General features: G+C 35.1%; 1 non-coding gene and 1 pseudogene across 1 annotated transcript; both read left to right on the forward strand.

Annotated features, from left to right (window-relative positions):
• The window catches only part of LOC141585272 (protein SET pseudogene), a 300,212-nt pseudogene that overhangs the window by 163,571 nt on the left and 112,785 nt on the right, over positions 1–23,856 (forward strand).
• LOC120365666 (U6 spliceosomal RNA) lies at positions 2,220–2,326 on the forward strand. The gene has a single exon (XR_005580553.1). It is a non-coding gene; the product is annotated as a U6 spliceosomal RNA (small nuclear RNA).

The following is a 23,856-nucleotide window of genomic DNA, read 5'->3' on the forward strand; positions in this document are numbered from 1 at the left end:
TTATTCGTTTGTATATTTTTAATCTTGTTTCTATATTTAGTCAAATCTACTTTGTCATTTTTAATGAAATCTAAACTTTCTTTTCTTACTCTTGCAGAGTTCTATTTACCTAATTGCTGTTTTTCTGCTTTTACCTTTATTAACTCATTTTTCCAACCTTCCTTTGGGTTCTGATCTTTTTCTAGGCTGTTAAATGAATATGTCATTCTGTTTTGATTTTTATTGATTCATTCCTGTGACTTTTCTTCAAATTATTTTGTTGACCTTTATTGAACTTCTGCAGTTTATTGAGTTGAATATTTTGTTATTTTATTTTGTTCAAGTTTTTAAATGATGAGATCCCTGAATGCTATGGGTTTTTTTCCTTTTGAGTCCATATTTTACCACACATTATTAGATTTTATATAGATTTTCAATTGTTCTTAATTTTAAAATAGTTTATAATTGCAATTTGGATTTATTCTTCAGCCTTTGTCATTTAGAAATGTTTTACGATTTGCTTTTGTGTGTTTATTTTTAAAGGTTGTCTTCTGATATTAATTCTACTAGGTTATTTGTATGTGTTTCACATATTTATGCATACTTATGTTCTATATAATTTCTATGTTTTATAGCTTACAACTGCCTCTATCTAATATATGAACAATTTTTGACCAACTTTTTACAAAAGTATTTTCCTTGAAAAATCCAAACTTTTAAATGTAACTATTAGACCAACTTCATTAATTGTATTTACTTATATGCTTTATGGTCCTTTTAACTTCCCAGCTACTTTTTCTCTTTAAGACAGTTTTGTTTGACATTAGTACTGTATTTCTATCAGTTTCTTCTTACAGTTATAACAGTGTGTGTGTGTGTGTATACACACGTATATATATATATATATATTTATTTATTTATTTATTTATTTATACATATACATTGTAATATATAATGTCTTAGGGGCTACGGCGTTTCCTTAGAATCTGTATCTTATTTGAAGCTAGCATATTTTTAATTTTTTTTTGAGTAAAAAGTTTTCTTTCTTCCTGAAATTCTGCAGGATTTTTTTTTCTGTTTATTCAGTAGTTGAAAAGTGCCAGATGTGTTAAGGTTTAGGTCTTTTACGGATTCATTTTTTTCCTGGAGCCATGTCACCCCTTTTCCTGAGGTTAGGAAAGGTTTTTTTTTTTTTCAGATGTGTATTTGGTTATTGTTTCTGTTTTATTTCTCTGGACTCTCTGGGAATATTGCTGGGCTGTATGTTCGCTCTCTAGTCTGTCTTTTTCAATTTTTTCTTCTTCTCTAACACACTTCTCCTTTCTCATGTGAAGGCTTATAGAACTGTAAATAATGCTTAAACCCACTGTCTTCAGTATCAATTCATTCTTCTATTTTGTTTTTAGTTTCTATGTAGTCTTCCTTTTAAAAAATAATCCCTCTCCCTTTTCATTTTACCCATTGTCCATTGTCTTGTTTAGCCTGGCTGGAATCCTTTTCATTTCATCCTGTTTTCTTTTCACAGAGGCCAATATCTTGGTTCTCTGTTGAGGATACCAAGTAGTCTTTTGAGTTTTTCTTTTGGATTCTGCAGTAAAAAATTTTTGGAGATTTGTTTTGAATTTTTAGAGCACTGTTCTCTTTCCTCTGTTTTGTACTCTGTGTGTGTATGTGTGTGTATATACATATATCACAACTAAACAAACTAGAGAATCAAATATGTATATCTATATAGCTCAAATTTAAGTAAAACCACAAAGGTACCCAAGTTGAGTGGGTTTTTTTAGTCTGACTCTTTTTCTATTACAATGGTGGTGAAAACTTCAACATCCAGTTTACAGTTTAATGAACATCGTTGGGTTTAGTTGCCATTTCAGTTACCATTTTCTGGTAATTTTTTTAAAAGTACCTCCTCTCAGTTGGCTTTTGATCTTTCAGCTACTGCAGGTTGATTCTCTGATACTGTAAGAAGAAGTTTTACATGGCATCTGTAATCTCAACCTATCAGGATTGCTCCTCTGTGCTCTGTTCACCTTTTCTCCCCAGTTCATTAACCAAAGGCTCTATCTCTGCAGACTAAACCTTTTGGAACATGTGGCACTATGGGCCTCTCACCCCTGCTTTCTGCTCATTTTTTTCTTAAAGATGCTGGAATGGTGGGAGAAAGTACATTTGCCTCTGAGTAAAATTCCCCAAACCGAGAACTCCGGGTCTCTTTTACCCAATAAAGAAAAGAAGGAGTGCTTGCTGTGGCAGCACATATACTAAAATTGGAACAATTCAGATAATATTAGCATGGCCCCCACACAAGGATTACACGCAAGTTGCTGAAGGGTTCCATATTTTTTTTTTTACATAGTAGTAAAGGGTTCAATTCAGCAAGAATAGATAACTGTCCTAAATATATATGCATCCAACACAGGAGCATCCAGATTCATAAAACAAGTTCTGAGAGACCTACAAAGAGACAGACTCCCACACAATAATAATGGAAGACTTTAACACCTCACTGACAATATTAGACAGATCACTGAGATAGAAAATTAACAAAGATATTCAGAACCTGAACTCAGCTCTTGATCAAGCAAACCTGATACATATCTACAGAATTCTCCCCTAAAACCAACAGAATATACATTCTTTTGTCACCATACAGCACTGACTCTAAAATTAATCACATAATTGGAAGTAAAATACTCCTCAGCAAATGCAAAAGAACTGAAATCATAACAGTTGCTCAGATCACAGCACAATTAAATTAGAACTCAAGATTAAGAAATTCACTCATAACCACACAATTACATGGCAATTGAACAACCTGCTTCTGAATGACTCTTGGATAAATAATGAAATTAAGGCAGAAATCAAGAAGTTTTTTGAAACTAATGAGAGCAAAGAGGCAACATGCCACAATCTCTGGGCTGCAGCTAAAGCAGTATTAAGAGGGAAATTCAGGCTGGGTGTGGTGGCTCACACCTGTAATCCCAGCACTTTGGGAGGTTGAGGCAGGTGGATCATTTGAGGTCAAGAGTTTGAGACCATCCTGGCAAACATGGTGAAACCTTGTCTCCGCTAAAAATACAAAAAGTAGCTGGGAGTGATGGCGGGTGCCTGTAGTCTCAGCTACTTGGGAGCCTGAGGCACGAGACTCTCTTGAATGTGGGTGGCAGAGGTTGCAGCAAAAAAGTTCGTGCCACTGCACTCCACACTCCAGCCTGAGTAATGAAGTAAGACCGTGTCTGAAAAAAAAATGAAATTCCCACACCAAAAAGCTGGAAAGATCTCAAATTAACAATCGAACATAACAACTAAATGAACCAGAGAATCAAGAGCAAACAAACCCCTAAGCTAGAAGAAGACAAGAAATAACTAAGATCAGAGCTGAATTGAAGGAGATAGAGAGATAAAAAAAATCCTTCAAAAAATCAACAAATTCAGGATCTGAATTTTTGAAAAAAGTTAATAAAATAGACCACTAGCTGGACGAATAAAGAATAAAAGAGAAGGATCAAATATACACAATTAGAAATAATGAGGATATCACCACTGACTCCACAGAAATACAAATAACCATCAGAGAACGCTTTAAACACCTCCTTGTACGTACATTAGAAAATCTAGAAGAAATGGGTAAATTACTCGACACATAAACTGAACCAGACTGAACCAGGAAGAAATTGAATCCCTGAATAGATCAATAATAAGTTCTGAAATTGAGACAGTAATAAATAGCATACCAACCAAAAAAAAAAAAAAAAAGCAGGACTAGATGGATTCACAGCTGAATTATACCAGAGGTACAAAGAAGAGCTGGTAGTATTTCTGCTTAAACTATTCAAAAAAATTGAAAAGGAGGAACTCCTCCCTAACTCATTCTATGATGCTAGCATCATCCTGATACCAAACCTGACAGAGATAAAACAAAAAAAAGAAAACTTCAGGCCAATATCCTTGATGAACATCTATGTAAAAGTCCTCAATAAAATACTGGCAAACCAAGTCTAGCAGCACATCAAAAAGCTTATTCACCATGTTCAAGTTGACTTCATCCCTGGGATGCAAGGTTGTTTCAACATATGCAAATCAATAAAAGTGATCCATCACATAATGAAAAACTAAAGACAAAGATCACATGATTACCTCAATAGATGCAGACAAGGCCTTTGATAAAATTCAGCATCCATTTACATTAAAAAAAAACTATCAATAAACTAGGTATTGAAAGAACATACCTCAAAATAATAAGAGTCATGTATGACAGACCCACAGCCAACATCATACTGAATGGGCACAAAACAAGGATACCCTCTCTCACCTTTCAACATAGTATTGGAAGTTCTGACCAGAGCAATCAGGCAAGAGACAGAAATAAAGGATATTTAAATAGGAAGAGAGGAAGTCCAATTATCTTTGTATACAGATGGCATAATCCTATATCTAGAAAATTCATCATTACAGCCCAAAAGCATCTTAATCTGATAATCAACTTCAGCAGTCAGGATACAAAATCAGTGTGCAAAAATTGCTAGTATTTCTGTACACCAAAAACAGGCAAGCAGAGAGCCAAATCATGAATGAACTCCCATTCACAATTACAACAGAAAGAATAAAATACCTAGGAATATAGCTAACAAGGGAAGTGAAGGACCTCTTCATAGTGAACTACAAACCAGTGCTAAAAGAAATCAGACATAACACAAATGGAAAAACACCATGCTCATGGATGGGAAGAACCAATATCATGAAAATGGCCACTCTGCCTAGAGTAATTTATAAATTCAATGCTATTCCCATTAAACTACCATTGACATTGTGCACAGAATTAGAAGAAACTATTTTAAAATTCATATGGAACCAAAACAGAGCCTAAATAGCCAAGACGAGCCTAAGCAAAAGAACAAAGCTGGAGGCAGCATGCTACCTGACTTCAGAATATACTTCAAGTTTACAGTAACCAAAACAGCATTGTATGGGTATCAAAACAGACACATAGACCAATGGAAGAGAATAGAGAACTCAGAAATAAGACCACACACCAACAACATCTCATCTTCAACAAATCTGACAGAAACAAGCAATGGGGAAAGGATTCCCTACTTAATAAATGGTGCTGGGAGAATGGACTAGCCATATGCAGAAAATAGAAATTGGACCCCTTCCTTACACCATATACAAAAATTAACTCAAGATGGATTAAAGACATAAATGTAAAACCCAAAACTATAAAAAACCCTAGAAGAAAATCTAGGCATTACCATTCAGGATGTAGGCACAGGCAAAGATTTCATGATGAAAATGCCAAAAGCAATTGCAACAAAAGCAAAGATGGACCAATGAGATTTAACTAAATTAAAGAGCCCCTGTACAGCAAAAGAAACTATCATCAGAATGAACAGGCAACTTACAAAATGGGAGAAGATGTTTGCTGTCGATCCATCTGACAAAAGTTTAATATCCAGAGTCTATAAGGAACTTAAACAAATTTACAAGAAATAAACACCACCATTAAAAAGTGGGCAAAGTACACAAAAAGACACTTTGCAAAAGAAGATATTCATGCAGCCAACAAGCATATGATAAAAAGCTCAGCATCACTGATGATTAGAGTAATACAAATCAAAACTGCAGTGAGATACTATCTCATACCAGTCAGAATGGCTGTGATCAAAAAGTCAAAAAATAACAGATACTGCTGAGGTTGTGGAGAAAAAGGAATGCTTTTACACTGTTTATGGGAATGTAAATTAGTTCAACCATTATGGAATACAGTTTGGCAATTCCTCAAAGATCTTGAGGCAGAAATACTATTTGATCCAGCAATCCCATTACTGGGTATATACCCAAAGGAATACAGATCATTCTATTATAAAGATACATGCATGTGTATGTTTATTGCAGTACTATTCACAATAGCAAAGACATGGAATCAACTTAAATGCCCATCAGCGATAGACTGGATAAAGAAAATGTGGTGCATATACAACATGAAATACTATGCAGCCATAAAAAGGAATGAGATCATGTCCTTTGTTGGAATTGGAAGCCTCAGCAAACTAATGCAGGAACAGAAAACCAAACACCATATGTTCTTTCTTGTAAGTGGGAACTGTCCGTTGAGAACACATGGGCACATGGGGGAACAACACACACTGGGGACTGTGGAGATGGTGTGGTTTGTGGGGAGGGAGAGTATCAGGAAGAATAACTAATGGATGCTGGGCTGAATACCTAGATGATGGGATTATCTGTGCAGCAACTATCATGGCACATCTTTACCTATGTAATAAACCTGCCTATCCTGCACATGTACCCTTGAACTTTAAAGTTGAAGGAAAAAGGATGCGTTCTTAGTTTTCTGTGTCTACAAGCCAAGCAATTGGAAGTGAAAGCTGGGTATGCCATGGAATAAATAAATTCCCTTTAGGGTTTCAAAGTTAGAACCTATCTTTTTCTTATAGATGATAGAATTGATTGTCCATTTGTTTTGGTTTCAAAGGCTGTCTTCAACGATTTTAGTGACAAGTTGGTAACAGCATCATTACATGATGTTAGCCAGAAGCTCTTTTGAACCTAAACTTCCTATCAGAAGGCTGAAAAAAACCTATTTTTTTTTTCAGCGAAATCTGTGGTTCTGCTTCATTCCAAGTAGAACCAGAGATTTAAAAATTAAATGATTAGCACACAAGCTCTAAATAAAAGAGCTCTAAATAAAAGAGGTGTGTGCTAATCATTTAATTTTTAAATCTCTGGTTCTACTTGGAATGAAGACATAATCCTGTAGCTAACATTAAAGTATGAATTTTCAATTGTTTCCTTTCTTCTTTTCTTTGAAGTAAGAATGCCTCAAAAGAATATGTGAAACAGAGACCTAAAAGTTCCATGATGACTGCTGAAATGTAACAGAAATGCACTGTGTTTGAATTTACTGTGATATATTCCTAATGTTTTATATTTGGTATGTTCTCTTGTTATTACTGATACAAACCAAAGAACAAGAATTTCCTTTATGCCACTGATTTGCAGTGGTTGTATAGAAAATGAAGGATCAGATAATGGATGCTAATCATCCTTGGATACCTTGACAGGGAAACATAATTGAATTGCATATATTAGTGGAAGAGAAAAAACATTTTAAAAATTGTTCTTAATAGAGAAAAAATGATAGGGGAGCTAAAATTGATGTGAAAAACACAAGAGGAAGTTAAGGGATTATAGTGGGAGGGAAATTAGTGAGTATCTATTTGTGTGCATGATTGCATTTTTGAAATAATTAGTTGCCTAATTGTGTATCCAGATATAGTAATTGTTGTTCCATAGTCATGATTTATTTTAAGTATTCTCTGGGTGTAATTTTCAGTTGTATAGAATTTTTTTTCAGAATCAAATTGCAGAGGAATATATTTGCTTGAAATTGCTTTAGGGATGTGTTTATAACTCATTTTGGAAAGAGTAAAAAGAATTTTTCCTCTTCCAAATGGCTATGAAGGTGGATAACTTCTCTGATCTTTTTGTAAACACTTTTATTATAGTTGAATGGCATGCAGTTAGTCATAAACAGGAGAGATTGGGGAAAAATATCATGCTTAATGCAAATACATTTTCTGTACCTGATAAGTTAATTGAAATTTTTCCTGTAATCTGTTTTTTGTTTGTTTGTTTTTCTGGTAAGATGTTGATTTAAAGTAAGATAAAGAATTATCAAACTATATATAAACCATAGCCAAATGAAGAATTCATAGTTTTTGCTCAAGTAAGGAACTGTCTGGAATGAAATTACCAAAAAAATGTGATAATTTAGAAGTGCATTATTTTGAATGGACATTTGAACTAGCTAATAATTCTGCTCTACAGCTGAAGGCACTGGCCGTTTGTTAATCACAGCCATAAACATGAGTCATCTACAATTGGAGTGGGCCTCACACTTGGAATATCTTGAAGATGTTTCTTCCTTGGCTGTGCTAAATTAAGCATGCATAGAAGTTATATTGTGTTAAAATTTCCACAATACAATCCTATTGGCATTTCCTGTATAACTGGCTGGGAATAGAAATTCTCTTTTATGAATAAAAACATTTTGCCTTTTTATTTGGAGTTGAACCTACTGACCTTTGGTTATAGAATAATACCAGCAATTTTATTATAAAGTGTATTTCAGTAATTGAAACTGTGTTTTGTAATACAATTGGATAGAGTGTATAATAAAATGAAAGGAGAGAAAATTCTCCAGAAGAGTGAGTTAAAAATGTTTTGATGATAAAGTTGAGATGATGCCCAGCTTTATAGCATGTTTGGACACCATAACACACTTCTCAATACATTGATTTCCATATAAATGCTTATTTCTTCAAACTCTTTGAATTTTATAGTATTTTCTCCCTTCTGTTATTAACAGGGTCTGTTCATATTAGATCTTAGAAAATTATCCAATGATTAATATTTCTCCATACTTGTAGCTTTCATTACTTTATATTTCTGTTTTTGCCTAGGCTCCTTGTTACCAACATGTTCTAATGTCACAAAACTTGGAAAACCTTACCCAGGAAGAGTAAGGTTTAGTATCTATGAATTTTGTAAATACTTGATGAGAAAAGTTGCTTTTAAATTATTTTGAATTTTATTAATACCAAAAATATTTGAAAAAGAGTCATGTATATTTTTTCCAATATTGAAAGCTCATTCAATATAGAAATACTTAAACCTTTTTATTCATTGTACTTTAAGTTCTGGGATACATGTGCAGAACATGCAGGTTTGTTACATAGGTATACATGTACCATGGTGGTTTGCTGTACTCATCAACCTGTCATCTATACTAGGTATTTCTCTTAATGCTATCCCTCCCCTTACCCTCAACTCCAGACAGGCCCCAGTGTGTGATGTTCCCTTCCCTGTGCCCATATGTTCTCATTGTTCAACTCACACTTATGAGAGAGAACATGTGGTGTTTGGTTTTCTGTTCTTGTGTTAGTTTGCTGAGAATTATGGTTTCCAGCTTCATCCATTTCCCTGCAAAGGACATGAAATCATTCTTTCTCATGGAGGCATAGTATTCCATGGTGTATATATGGCACATTTTCTTTATCCAGTCTAATAACGCTGATGGGAATTTGGGTTGGTTCCAAGTCTTTGGTATTGTGAAAAGTGCTGCAATAAACACGTGTCCATTTACCTTTTGCAATAGCATGTGGGGAGGAGATTGGAAAACATGGACTCATTGTACAATTCAAATACACTGACTTTGTCAAATTTTGTTACATTTGGAAAGTGTTATGCTACTTATTAGAAGGAATGTGAAGAATGTGTGCATGGGTGTGTGTGTGTAAAAATACGGCTCTTTTAAAAAGCAGGCTTACTGAATCTTTTTGTGAATAATAGCTGCATTGCAGGTAAGAAAACACCTTAAGACATTGACTCATTGTACAGGAAAAATAAATAAAGGAGATGAAGACTAGGCTGCTGTCATTCTGTGCCATCTGTGACCAATTTGGAAAGCCTAGAGGCCTGAGAATAACTCCTCCCCAGGGTGCTATCGCAGTATCTTCAGGGTCCTGAGTCTGAATGTTCCTGTTTTATGTAAGCATTGCACCCAGAAGAATGAGTCAGAGCCTCTCTTATTGTCTGAATGTTTGTGTCCCTCCTATATTCATATGTTGAAATCCTCACCTCCAAGGTGATTGTCTTAGGGAGTTGAGGCCTGTAGGAGGTGAATAGGTGATCCTCATGAATATGATTGGTGCCCTTATACAAGAGACCCTAGGGATCTCAGTTACTCTTCCATCACGTGAGGACACTGTAAGAAGGTGCCATATATGAGGAAGCTGGCCCTTATTAGACATTACATTTGCTGCTTCCTTGATCTTGGACTTCCCAGTCTCCGGAGTTTTGAGAAATAAATTGCTATTGTTTATAAACCATCCTGTTTGAGGCATTTTGTTATGGCAGCCCAGGCGGACCAAGACAACCTTTTAATAGTCAAGGGGATCTAAAGAAATAGGTGAACCAAGCAAGTCAGTCTGCAGCTCAGAAAACGCAAGTCCCCATTCAAGCAGCTGCCTGATAACGTTAGCTGTAATCTCCTGTGTTTGTGCCTGACTTGCTGCCTCAGTTTAGTTCAGTGGTTCTCAAATGTGGGCAACTTTGACCATAGGGACCTTAGGCAATGTCTGGAGGAGACAATGTCACAGCTAGGGGAAGGGTGATACTGCCACCTAGTTGGTAGAAGCCAGGGTTGCTGCTGAACATCCTGCAGTGCACAGGATGGCACCTACTCCCATCTCAGCAAGCAGTCATCTGTGGGAATATTTGATAAAAGCCATCTACAAAAAAGCCCAACAGCTCACATCATAATTAAAGGTGATGGCCTGCTTTTCCCATAAGATTGGGAACAAGGCAGTAATATCTGTCCTCACATTGCTAGTCAACATTTTACTGAAGGTCTTAGCAACAGTGCAAGAAGAATGATTAAAATGCAGTTTTCAAAACAAGAAGTAAAGCAGTTTTTATTTATGGATTACATGAACAGGTACTTAAATAACAATAAAGAATAGCTTCCAAAAAAGTGACTTGAATGAATAAGTGAATTTAGAAAGGTCTCAGTATCTTAGTCAATACAAATTCAATCATGTTTATGAATACAGTTGACAATTAAAAGTAAATATTTTAAAATTTTATTTATTATGCCAGAAAATAGAAAATACTTAGTAGTAAATTTAATGAAATATGTGCCCAATTCTTACACTGGAAACTACAATTTGCTGAGAGAAATTTAAGAAGACTTAAGTAAATGGAGAGATACATTTTGCTTATTGATTAGAAGACTCAATAACAATTTAGTGTATTAATTTTCCCCGAGTTAATCTATAGATTCAAATTTATCTTAATCTTCATCAGAGTGGCTTTTATTTTATAAGAATTGACAAACTTATTCTAAAATTTATATGAGAGGGTAAAGAAGGTAGAATAGTCAGAATAATCTTGAAGAGCAATTCTACCTGACTCTACTTTTCCTATAAAAAATACAGTTGTATTCAAGATTACAACTTGAATCTTGGCATAAGGATAGACAAATATATGAAGGAAATAAAAGAGTCCAGAAACAGTAAATTGATTTTTTTTCAAGACACCAAAGCAATTAAGGAATGAAGAGTCTTATTTACAAATGAAATTGGAATAAATTGATATCCATATGGGAAAAATAAATTTTTACTTCCTAACTTCATACCTCAGACAAAAACTAATGAATTAGAGACCTAAAAGTAAAAGCTAACACTCTGATACTTCAAGAACAGAATATGACAGACTCAGAAAATAATAACCCTAAATATTGGTAAATTAAACTGCTCATCAAAAGACATATTTAAGTAAATGAGTAAGCAAGCCACTAATAGGATTAAGATATTTGTAAAACATATCTGACAAAGGACTTTAATCAGCATCACAGAAAGCACATCTATATTAATAGATAAAGACCAAAGAAAATAGCTCAATAAAAATGAGCAAAGCATTTCAAGGGACACTTTACTAAAGTAAATATACAAATGACCAATGACCACAGTAAAGAGTGCTCCACATCTTTAGGCTTCAGAGAAATGCATTTACAACCACAAAGAGATACCACTACGCACCCACTAGAATGGACAAAATTAAAAAGGTTGAAAACGCCAAAAACTGATGAGGAGTTAGAAACACTAAACTCATACATTGTTGAAAGGAAAATTAAATGTTGTAACTACTTTGAACGAATGTTTTGCAGATAAATAGTTATTTTCACCTATCCTTTGACCCAGCAATTCCACTCCTGTTATTTACCCAGAAGCAAACATTTATATTACACATAAAAAGTATACTACACTGATTTGTTATAATATTCATAATCTCACGTATTAAAAGGAAAATCGATAAATTTTGTCACAGTTGTACAATGTATATCTCTCAGCAACAAAAATGAATGAACTGATACTTGCAACAAAATGACTCATGGACAAAATGCTGAATGAAAGAATTGAGACAAAAAGGAATACATCTTGTATGATTCCATTTCTAAGAAGTTCTAGAACAAAACTAATGTTAGAAAAAGGTGATTGCCTCAGAGAGGGAAGATTTACTAGAACAAGAGATGGGAGAACTTTCTGGGGAGATGGAAATGCTCTCTATCATAAAGATGTGGGTTACTCAGTGTTCAGGAATACTTCTTTTTCTTTTCTTTTTTGTTTTTGAGATGGAGTTTCACTCTTGTTGCCCAGTCTGGAGTGCAATGGTGTGATCTGGGCTCACTGCAGCCTCCACCTCCCAGGTTCAAGTGATTCTCCTGCTTCAGCCTCCCAAGTAGCTGGGGTTACAGGCATGTGCCACCATGCCTGGCTAATTTTGTATGTTTAGTAGAGACGGTGTTTCTCCATGTTGGTCAGGCTGTTCTCCAACTCCTTATCTCAGGTGATCCGCCTGCCTCGGCCTCCCAAAGTGCTGGGATTACAGGCGTAGCCACCACTCCTGGCCCAGGAATCCTTCTAATCACTTTCAACAGGGACAGCTTATGAAATAGTTCCTTAGTGTTTTTTCTCATAAGGGGAGGCTAACACAGAGAACTGCTTGAACCTGGAGGGCAGAGGTTGCAGTGAGCCGAGATCATGCCACTTCACTCCAGCCTAGGCAAAAGAGTGAAACTCTATCTAAAATAATAATAATAATAATATATATATGTAAAGAAATTGCACTCTTTGCAATAAATATTTCATCAGGAAACTTTAGAATTGTCCAATCTGCATAATCAAACAAGGACCTATTATCATTTTGGGCCATGTCTTAATAGAGAGGAGATGGTTCAAAATTAGTTATATGTTTCATCAACAACGTGATTATGGAAACTAGTCTTAGAATTGAAAGTAATTAAAGCTTTTTATTTTTATTGGTATTAATAAATAGTATTACTCAATTCATTGCCAGTACCAGTCTTTGCAATATCGTTTGTTGGGGAACTGGGGAGAGGACCTGCTCATGTAATTAGGAACACATCTACATTTTAGGAATAAAAAATTTTACATATACTTTTAGTTGTTAAATCTTCAAACTCTAGAACTGGAAGAAATAGCTTTTGTAACTCTTCACAGCAAAAGTTGTGAATGCTTGATAATCAGAATTAAGTTAAATATCCAGTAAAATTAGACTTGTTGGGAAGAATTGTAGGATCTTTGGCAAGAAGTATGTTTTGTGTTGTTTTAGATATGTTCTATTTTGTCTTAAGGTTTACAAGTTAATCAATAAAGATTCTTGGCAGAGATAAGTACAAAAAATAATTTGTATTTAGCATACCAAATGAATCCAAGTCATAAATGTTATTTGATGTCTTGAAATGTTTGGCTTTCAACTTTGTTTTAAATGAATATAGCCTTTACTTAGCCATGCCTAGACCCTCTGTGGATTCTCTCATAATCCTCCATTATTGTAAACCAAATTTAATAACTCCAAAAGGATGTTTTGTTCTGGCTGCATGGTACTATTGGAAAACAGTAAAAATTTTCTTCTTTAAATAATGTGTCTTTTCTTAAATTATTTTCTTAAATTATTTAAGAAAAATAATGTCTGTCTTTATAGAGACAGTTATTTCAAAACGTAGTTTTCGATATGTACTGGGGGTATGAACATTACAAACACACACAGGGTTTGACATCATATCTAAAATGTTGAATCATACTTTTCTGCATGACAGGAATGTTTCCCTATATAACTATAAAGTCTGTATAATGTGTATTATATTATGTGTGTTACATGAATTGTGTATCATGATTAACCATTATTTTATTGTTGGTCATTTTCCCATATTAATACAGATTATTAGGGAACATTTGTGTGCATACCTTTTAATTTACATTTTGGATTATTTGCTTAGAATAGATTCCCAGAAGTGAAACTGCCAGGTCAAAGGCTTTCCCCAAATTATTTCTCAAAAAGAAATTCCCCTGCATTCTATACAAGTATGCTTGTCTTGCTGCCCACTGTCTAGCCTTACATGTTATTTTTATTTTGTTATCTATAAATAGAATCTCAGTGTTTTAGTTTGCATCTCTTGGATTACTAGTCAGTTTGAAATTTGAAAACCTGTCTTTTTAGGCCTTTGTCTTTTAGGATTTTTAGGATTTTCTTAATGATTAGCAACATCTCTTCTCTAAAAATGTTATATTTGTCCACTATACTGTAATAGATATTTTTTTTGCATTTAGTTGTTAAGCTTTTAATTATATATTTGATTTCTAGTTTAGAAAAGTAAAGTTTTCTTCAGTGGAGTTCTTTTAAAAATTGAATTGTTTGACATTTTTATTATTTTGTTCAAAGAACCCTATGGGCAAGTAGAATCTTATGCTTTTATTACCTAGACAGTAGATATCATTCAAAGTTTGATATTTAATCTGTGGCATATAATTGACTTTTATTTTTGGAATACCATGCTTTAAAACTACAACTAAAGGAAGACAGATGGTTAGCTTGTCTTCTCATTTCCTGAAAATGCCCAAGATTGGAATCAATATTATCAGTCTCTAATGGAGGTTGGCAACGTCAAGATGGTTTGTGTCCATGTCAAGATGTTGAATCTGTGTCCAGGTCATTGTTCATTAAAGATGTTGCTCTTTAGATAGATAGGAAACCCAGAAAAGTGGTCCTAACAATTTCTGTTGTTACTTCACATTCCTTCAAGGCAGTACAGAACGTTTTGTTCTTTAGAAAATATTCAGGTCTCTTTCCTTGTGTTACAGCACTTACTATTTGTCTGTTTGTATTATTGGCTTGTGACAATTTTTAGGGGGGGGGTTACAAATACATTAAGGGAAAGAATATTTTAAAAAATCATTATTCCTTTGCTTTATCTGTATCTTCTTATTTCTTTTTTTTTTTGAGACAGGTCTCACTCCAACTGCCTGGGCTGGAGTGCAGTGGTACAATCATGGCTCATTGCAACCTCCATTTCCCCAGGCTCAGGTGATTCTCCCACCTCAGCTTCCCGAGTAGCTAGGATCACAGGCTCATGACACCATACCCAGCTAATTTTTTGTATTTTTAGTAGAGATGGGGTTTTGCTATGTTGCTCAGGCTGGTCTCAAAGTCCTGAGCTCAAGCGATCCGCCCACCTCAGCCTCCCAAAGTGCTGGGATTACTGGTGTGAGCCACTCTCCCAGCCTCCTATTTCTTGTTCTATATGTATATTTCATATTAATGTATAATTTTTTTCAAGTATGGGTTATTCCATATCAACAAATCGTTAATTCTCTGCTCTTCTACAGTCATTTCTTATTAGATGTGTCAGTTCTTAATTTTACCAAACATTAATTTCTTTTTTTGTTTCTTATACATTTTGTTTCCTTGAGATCTTCAGAATGTACATTAATCTCCATTCTGTTATGATTTATAATCATTTACTTCTCAGATGATTCCTCTTTTAGTGCTTTATGCCTTCTGTTATATTCTTACTACTTTTGATCTTTCATTGTTCTAATTTCACTTCTTCTCAACCCACCCCCACCCTGTTATATGACTGGCTAGTCAGATGAAATCCATGTATGTTCTATATATATGTACAGATTTTACTTAAACCACTAGTGGAGGCAGTATTCTTACTCACACATATGAGTACTATCCTCTCTATGATGCAGCAATCATCTCTTGACATATGTAAAAAGTTTCAATCCTCATCAATAAATTACTGAAGGCCATCAAGTAACTTTCATATTTCCCCACATAACTCAGGGAATTTTACATTAACCTACCCAACTTAGGAAAAATCAATTCAGTGACATGAGATAAGATGGGCTGTCAAAATTACAATGTGTCTAAGGTGATTTTTTTTTTATCAGACTAGAAACACTAATCTGGCACTATTTTAGTTGGGGTTTCCTGGTACCTTTCCAACCCATAAAAATTTCTATAAAATGGAACAAATTACACATTTAATTATAGTTTCAAAAATTTGCATTCTTGGATGAAACTTTTTCTCTTGTCCCACTCTTGCCATAATTGCTACATTGTCTCCTGTTAATTTGCATTTTAACTGAGCTTTAAACATTTAACCAGAGGATGGTGCAATAGGAGATTCTATAGCCATCTCAGTAATTAGTAGGCAAGTTATTTTTTGTTGCTATTTTAGCAGTAGGGAAGTCTCCTCTACAGAGGAGGGAAAGAGTTGATAATCTTTAAAGCAGGCTCTTTACTTTGGGATTTGGTGAGAGAAGCAGAACAGAAGTTAGGAATGGTGAAATTAGAAGAGACAAGATGGTGTGAGATTATCATGATTTATGGGATCACCCAAATTGTCTAAAATGTACGCCAGATTTTTTTTACATATTGGGGCAAAATGTCATGCTTATTTTGAGCTCCTATAGATACATTTAAATCAGACATACTGGACTTTGCATTCTGTTATTTTTTTTTGAAGGGGTTGATATTTAAGGAGTTCTAGAAATAGCCTACAGTAGACTTAGTCAGTGTTTCCAGCAACTAACAAATTTAAATGTTATAAACATTTTCTAAAGCATTTTTCTTTAAACCACTCTGGGGAAAGACATGAATGTAAGATGACTGATTCTTAGATTATCTGCATTTAGAACAACCTTCTTTTAGCTGCAAAAACATAGTGGTGGTATTCTCAATGTGAGACGGGGAAGATTTTAGTGGGCACAGCAGCTGTTGACTCAAATATAGTTATACATGTTCCTTCTATGTTTTCTTGTAGGTGAATCAGCAGTTTAGTTTGTTATGAAAATTAGCAATCTCTAAGATGATTCTGAAGAATGAATTCTCAGAAATTTAAGGTACACACACAGCATGATTTGGTGAATAGGAAGTGCTGAAGTGAAATACTCATATCCCATTGTGATCAGTGATGCTCTTGTTGCAATTATGGTCATCACGTCAAGAATAAAACCAATTTGATATGATTGAAAATAACAAAAGTGCTTTTTTTTTAGAGAAAATATAAATGATTCATGTAAATGAGAAACCTCAAAATGAAAGCACATAAAATACCAGCTATGGATTGCTCAGTATGGCTCTTAAACTTTTTAAAACAAACTTTTCTGAGTGTTGCATTTTGAAATATCTGACTACATGAGAATTGTCTGTGAAATAAGATACCCAATTACACAAAATAATCTTTGTAGTTAAGAACCTCGTTTGCATACATATCGCCAGTTAACTATTTTTAGTCCGATCTTTCCTGTGTGCCCAGCAGTGCGCTAAAAGCTGTGCATTTAATGCAGTCTTCAATTTGTTTTTGTTTTGTTTTGTTTTGTTATTTGTAGAGATGGGAAAGACTGAACGAAAGGATGACAAACTTTTTTGGGGGAGAAGAGGACATTTGCATTTTGAATTTAGAAACATAAATTAGGGGTTTAGGAAGACTCATAAATGTGTAGCAGAGGTTTGGCAGTCAAAGCGAGAAGCTGATCACCATTTTAGGGATCATTTAACCTCTTCCTCTAAGTATTTGATGTAAGATCATCAGTATATTTCATCTGCAGAATTATCCAAAAAAATGAATCTGAGGAAAACAGTGCTTGTGGATTTGAGGGGGAAATATGCTTGGAGGAGTTAGTCTCAGGATAGCCCTAGGTGATGATAATCCTTGCACAAACATAGCACACTGTTAGAACAGTCAGAAGTCTGCAGAGGTTAATAAGAGCCTTGTTTCATTAAAATATTTCAGTCACTTCTAGAAATATGATTTAATTTAATCAATATTTTCTTTAGCTCTAGGTACAATATCTATGCTAAAGAAGTTCTTGTCGAACCAACAAATGGATGCTCCTTTAAAATTCTGGAGACATCACAAATGGCATATTAGGGTCAGGTACCTACCTCTAGGAACCTACGCATAAAAGCAAATGTACCCAAATAGCAATAATCAAATAAAATCTTAGGGGATTGTGTAAAAAGAGAGCTAGTAACAACTGTTGATTTAAAGATTCAACCATTTCAAACCCTTTTAGAAGTTTGAGGAATATAAATTAAAGAAGAGTACAGAGAAAGAATAAACAAAATTTTTGCCAACGATGGAAATGTGAGGCAACTTTGGATATTGCTATAAGGAAGAAGTGGCATTTGAGCTGGGTAGGATTTTTACATTCAGAAATGTGAATGGGCACATGTAGATAAAAGGACCCAGAGGATTCTGGATTGAAGGAATTTATTAGTTCTTTATTCTACATTTACTGATTATCCTTTGTACAAGACACTTAACTAAGTGCTAGGAACACAGGGTAAATAAGAATTTTAGTTCTTGTCTTTGAAGATCCTCCCAACAGTAGAGAAAGCCCCTACTTGCAAGAGCAAGCAATGATGCCCTAAGGCCTGAAGGGGGCGCCTCCCCTACACAGCAATACCAGGGTAGAGTTTATTCTCATGGCACCTCAACCCAACTGACAGCTAAGGGGAGCTGCATTTTCTAGCAGAAGGTGCATTTTGTTTATTTGTAGCCTGCTTTATATATGCTTTTTGCTAAAGTTATTCAGGCATTTCTCATCCTTAAGTTCATGGAGGTCATAAGCTAGGTTGCAACCATTTTTGTATCCCTCTGTGCTGTCTAGAGTAGTACCTTGCACATACAGTAATCATTAAAGACTTTTGGTATATAATTAAGTTTTGTGTTTACTGGAAAATAAAATATGTCTCATGGAAGGCATGGTTGGCCTATTCTTCGCTAATCTAGTCTTTCACAGTCTTTAAGAGTGTTTTGTGGAAGAGGCAAACAGTAGTTAATACTGTGTTGAAGCCATACCTTGCACACTTGATATTCTTTTCGAACAATGGTAACTTTGCCAGCATTTAAAAATCCTCATCTCTCTGTGGCTAAGGTGTTTCCTGTTAAGGGGGAAACAGAAAGAGAAGCATTAGCAAGCCACTCTTCTTATTTATTTTTTCACATTACTTGTTAAAAAGTCACCTTTACCCCAATTTCACACTGAATTTGAGTTCATTCCTACCTATCTGACACTAAGTCAATATTCTGAGATTGTTTCAGAGGCTTCTTATTTTTCCTCAGCTGTAAACTGAATTACCTTTTAAACGATTTTCTAGCTAACAGTAAATGGTCCATAAAACATATGAATAAAAATGAGGGCAAACATTTCATGCTTAAATAGCTATAATGGTAGTTGGCGTAATGAGCTGGAATTTCAAAAATAACCAGTGACGAATCTCTTAGTGGCCACATCATATTATCAATGGTTTTTGCAAAAGGGTCATTTGCAGCTATTCTGACACACATCTTAATCTAGTTGGCAATTTATGATGTTTTATTTTATGTAAATAAATGTCTGTCTCTGGAGTACAAAGGTCTATGGAGATCAAATGTAAGAACAAAGTGGGCATGACTTGGTCTCACTGTTGTCAAATGGTCTTTAAGAATGTTGTTTTTCTTTAGAAAATATTACTTTAAGTATCTCAATTGCTTGCTGTATTTCATAGGAATGGTGTTACTTTGCAGCTTCTTCCAGGGTATGTATGAATCTCCTCTCTCACTAAGGAAACGCATTCTGCTATTTCTTAAATAGTGTGTGTGTGTGTGTATGTGTGTGTGTGTGTGTGTGTGTGTGTGTGTGTGTGTGTATGTGACTTATAAGAATTATCATGTTTCCCAGGTTGTAACAGATTGAAAATAGCTATGCCTGAATTCATGGTGAAGGATATGAGAACGTGTAGTGTTAAATGGGTGTCCTGTTTGCCTGAAGTTGTCCAATCAAAATGACTTCACTGATACCAGCTATTTCCTTAAAGCTCTGTATTTGCTCAGAGACACTGAAATGTTCCTGTCCCTTTTACTTGTGCACTATGAAACATTTTAGAAAGCTTTTCAAATCTTGAAATCTGGTGATTGCTTTGCATTTGAAACAGTTTTATAAACATCCAAAGCTAGTCATGTGATCTACTGGTTTTTTATTGAAACTGCCATTCACATGTCAAGGTTTGTACAAATAGACCTGAAAGGAATTATCAAGGTCATTTTATTGCAATCCATTTTTGAGGAATTTGGGAAGTTGTGGGCACCACATCACTCTATGAACTTGTAGCAGTGAGCTGAGGCTGGCAAGGTATTATCTCTGTTTTCACTTTAGTAGTGTTATATTCACACATAGCTTTCCTTCTTAGGGTAGAAGTCATACTCTGCTAACCTTTTGCTGTCTTGGTTTTTCTGAATTTCATTTTTTTATTCTTTAGCCCCCAAACAGATTCATTGTTTTTCCTCTCTGTAATGTTTTATTTATATCTGTGTATTTTGATTAAGGATATTTTCTAGTCGTAATGGGGAGCCTTAGGCAGGTTCTTTTATTTGTACTTTTCTAAATAATCGGGACTTGACACAAAGTTACAAGCTCAAAAAGCAACAGCCAAATCCTTCTTATTCTACATATTTTTCAGCGGAGTGCCTTAGCAGACACTATGTCCTCTATAGTCTGCACATTAATGCCTGTGACAATCTAGACAGCTACTCTTTAGTATATCTTTGTACTTCAGGTTTCCTTTGTGGTGGTGTATGTTTGCCAAGAGTCCCAAATCTATTGATGACTGTTGTATTTGCTATTATATTGTATCATATAATTATTATACAGACTGATGTACATGTAAGTAAAGAGAAGTGAAAACTAAATAAAATGCTACTAAATCTGCTAAAAAAAATGCTGTAGAATTAGGTGTAGGTGAGCCAATCACAAAAGATTGGGAGGAAATGTGAGTGATTCTTAAGTCAGATTGATTCTCAAGTGCCTAAACTTCTCAGTTACAAAGAAACACTGTGATTGGGTGTGGTGGCTCATGCCTGTAATCCCAGCACTCTGGGAGGCTAAGGTGAGTGGATCACCTGAGGTCAGGAGTTCGAGACCAGCCTGGCCAACATGGTGAAATCCCGTCTCCACTAAAAATACAAAAAATTAGCCAGGAATGGTGGCGATTACTTGTAATCCCAGCTACTTGGGAGGCTGAGGCAGGAGAATCACTTGAACCTGGGAGGCGGAGGTTGCAATGAGCTGAGATTGCACCATTGCACTTTAGCCTGGGCTACAAGGTGACACTCCATCTCAAAAATAATAATAATAAGAAAAAAGCACTGTAAATCACAGATAATGCATAATGGATTTTCTTGATGTAAGACAACATAGAAATCTAAGAGATTCAAACTCAAAGAAAATGCCTTGGCTTTACATCAAAAGGGTATCTAACTATGTGCATTTAAATGTTTGTATTTATAAAGAATACTTGAGGTATTATTTCTGAATATTCTTGACTTTAATATATTTATTTAACAAATTGGTTGGGCCAGGCACACTGGCTCATGTCTATAATCCTAGCACTTTGAGGGCTGAGGTGGGCAGATCATGAGATCAGGAGTTGGAGACCACCAGCCTGGCCAACATGGTAAAACCCCATCTCTACCAAAAATGCAAAAATTAGCTGAGTGTGTTGGCATACACCTGTTAATCCCAGCTACTCAGGAGGCCGAGGCAGGAGAATTACTTGAACCTGGGAGGCAGAGGTTGAAGCGAGCCAAGACTGCGTCACTGCACTCCAGCCTGGGCGAAAGAGTGAGACTCTGTCTCAAAAAAACAAACAAAAAGAAAACAAGCTGGCCAACTACCTATCCTGAATATATCAGAGAAGAGGGTTTCTGACAAGAGGAGAAATCGCAAGCCTCTAGCTGTTCTCTATTTTATAAAGTGGGAATGAAAGGTGAACAAAGTGTACAGATTCTCACTATTTCAGTATCTAATAGTGGAGAAAGATCATCAGGTAAATCTGTCTTGTCTGGACCCAGAAGAATCATCTCTTTCTTCAGTGGGTCTCTGTAGGTGCAGAAACAATGGCAGAGATGGGGAGGCTGTCCTGTTGCCTTAGGTTGTCCTGGAGAAATACAGTCGGGGTCTCTTTTCTGTGATGCAGCTCATGCCAGGGTACACTGCTGTCATCCTAAACTTTTAGCTAAAAGGAGATAACACACTTCTTTTTCATATACTGCATTTGTTTCTGAATTAGGACGTTGGTATTACAGTTAAGACCTACAGGCATTGACTACTTTGGGTAGTCAATGAAAAAAGTGCAACTTCCTGGGAGTTTCCATACTTAGGGAAGAGATTGTCTCAGGGACTTTTTACCCAGAAGATAACTCTATTATTGGGAGACCTTATAATAGCAGAAATACAGGCTACATTGTTTTTATTATTATGCATTTTTAATATTAACTAATTTTAAATTTCCTTGAGATCAGGTAATAGAAACATTAATAGCTCTCTATACTACCAGACATATCTACCTAAAACATGGTGAGTGCTAAATAAATGTAGAAATAATGATCAAGTTCCCAAAATGTACTATTTAGTTCTTTTGCATCATAATTTAAACAGAAATTTATCTCCTATGACAAATTGCAGTTTTACTATATCAATTAGTTGGATCTTGTCTCATATTTCCATTCAGTGTGCTACCTACTGCGGATGATTCTGTGTATTTTAATGTTGAGATGTGACCACAAAGTATTCATTCAGCTGGTTTCTCGGAACTGGCTGAATATGGGACAGTTTTTTTTTTCCGCAGTAGTGAGCTTGATTCAGTGCGTAGGAAATACACGTAGTCCTCATGTGCCTTTCCCTTTTCTGCAGATGGTAGTTCATGAGCTTCTCTCAAATACAACAGCAACCCACAGGTGAATTTATCAAAGAGTATGGCCACCTTGGGAGACTTGGCACATTCATAGGCCCTGCTGTGATACAGAGCAATCAACCCAAGTCTTTTATGTGTTATTTCCATATTGTAACTACTATGAGGTAGAGTGTTAAGCTACATTAAGCCTCATAAAGAGAAATTTGAGTTCGTGATGTGTATGTAACTTCTCAGTAATTGTAATTAGTATAATCTGCTTCTTGAATTTGCTATCATATTTGAAAACGTGTTACCATTTTTTAATTTCTATTTAAATATTTAATGCCAAAAACTTTCAGTAGAGCATTTAGTATCTTTCACAAAATTTCATAAGTGGCTTTGATTGTATGCAGAATTACATCAAATGATCAGGAGCAGACAGCTCATGAAACTAAGAACATAATTTACAATACTTATAACAAAAAAGTGTATTTTTAGTTTCAAAGTATGAGTAAAATATGAAATTGAATTTTTTGCAGTCAACCATCTTCTATATGTTAACCAAAACTTATGAAAAATATCTATGACAAAATGAGATAAAAGATGGGCAAGACTTCTAATAGAAGAGGGAGTTAATGCATTAGGAAGCATCTGTCTGTGTAGTTACTAGTGAACCTGAGGGTATAAGTTAGAGAACATGGTAATACAGCACATACTGCTCATAATTATAGTCAGAAATTTACTTCCCTTCTCTCAGTAATTGATAGAATAAGTAGACAGAAAATCAGTAAAGTTATAGAGACTTGAAAAACAGCACCAAACAACTGCATTGACATTTTAGAACATTCCACCCCAAAACAGCAGGATATACATTCTTTTCAAATGTGCATGAAATATTTACCAATATAAAGTATGTTTTAGGCCATAAAATATATCTCAGTACATTTAAAAGGATTGCAGAGTATGTTCTTGAACCACAGTGGAATTAAGTTATAAATCAGTAGCAGAAAGATGTCTGGAAAGTTCCCAAATATCTGGACACTAAATAGCATACTTCCAAATAACCCATATGTAGTGGATTGAACTGCAGCCTCCAAAAGCATATGCCTATATCTTAACCCTTGGAACCTGGGAATGTGAACTTATTTGGGAAACCAGTCTTTGAAGAGGTAATTAAGTTGAGGATCTCCAAATGGAATAATCCTGGATTATCCAGCTGGGCCCCAAACCCAGTGAAACATGTCTTTATAAAAGAAAGACGATGAG

Source organism: Saimiri boliviensis, chromosome 1 (genome assembly GCF_048565385.1).
Source record: "Saimiri boliviensis isolate mSaiBol1 chromosome 1, mSaiBol1.pri, whole genome shotgun sequence".
Lineage (NCBI taxonomy): Eukaryota > Metazoa > Chordata > Mammalia > Primates > Cebidae > Saimiri > Saimiri boliviensis.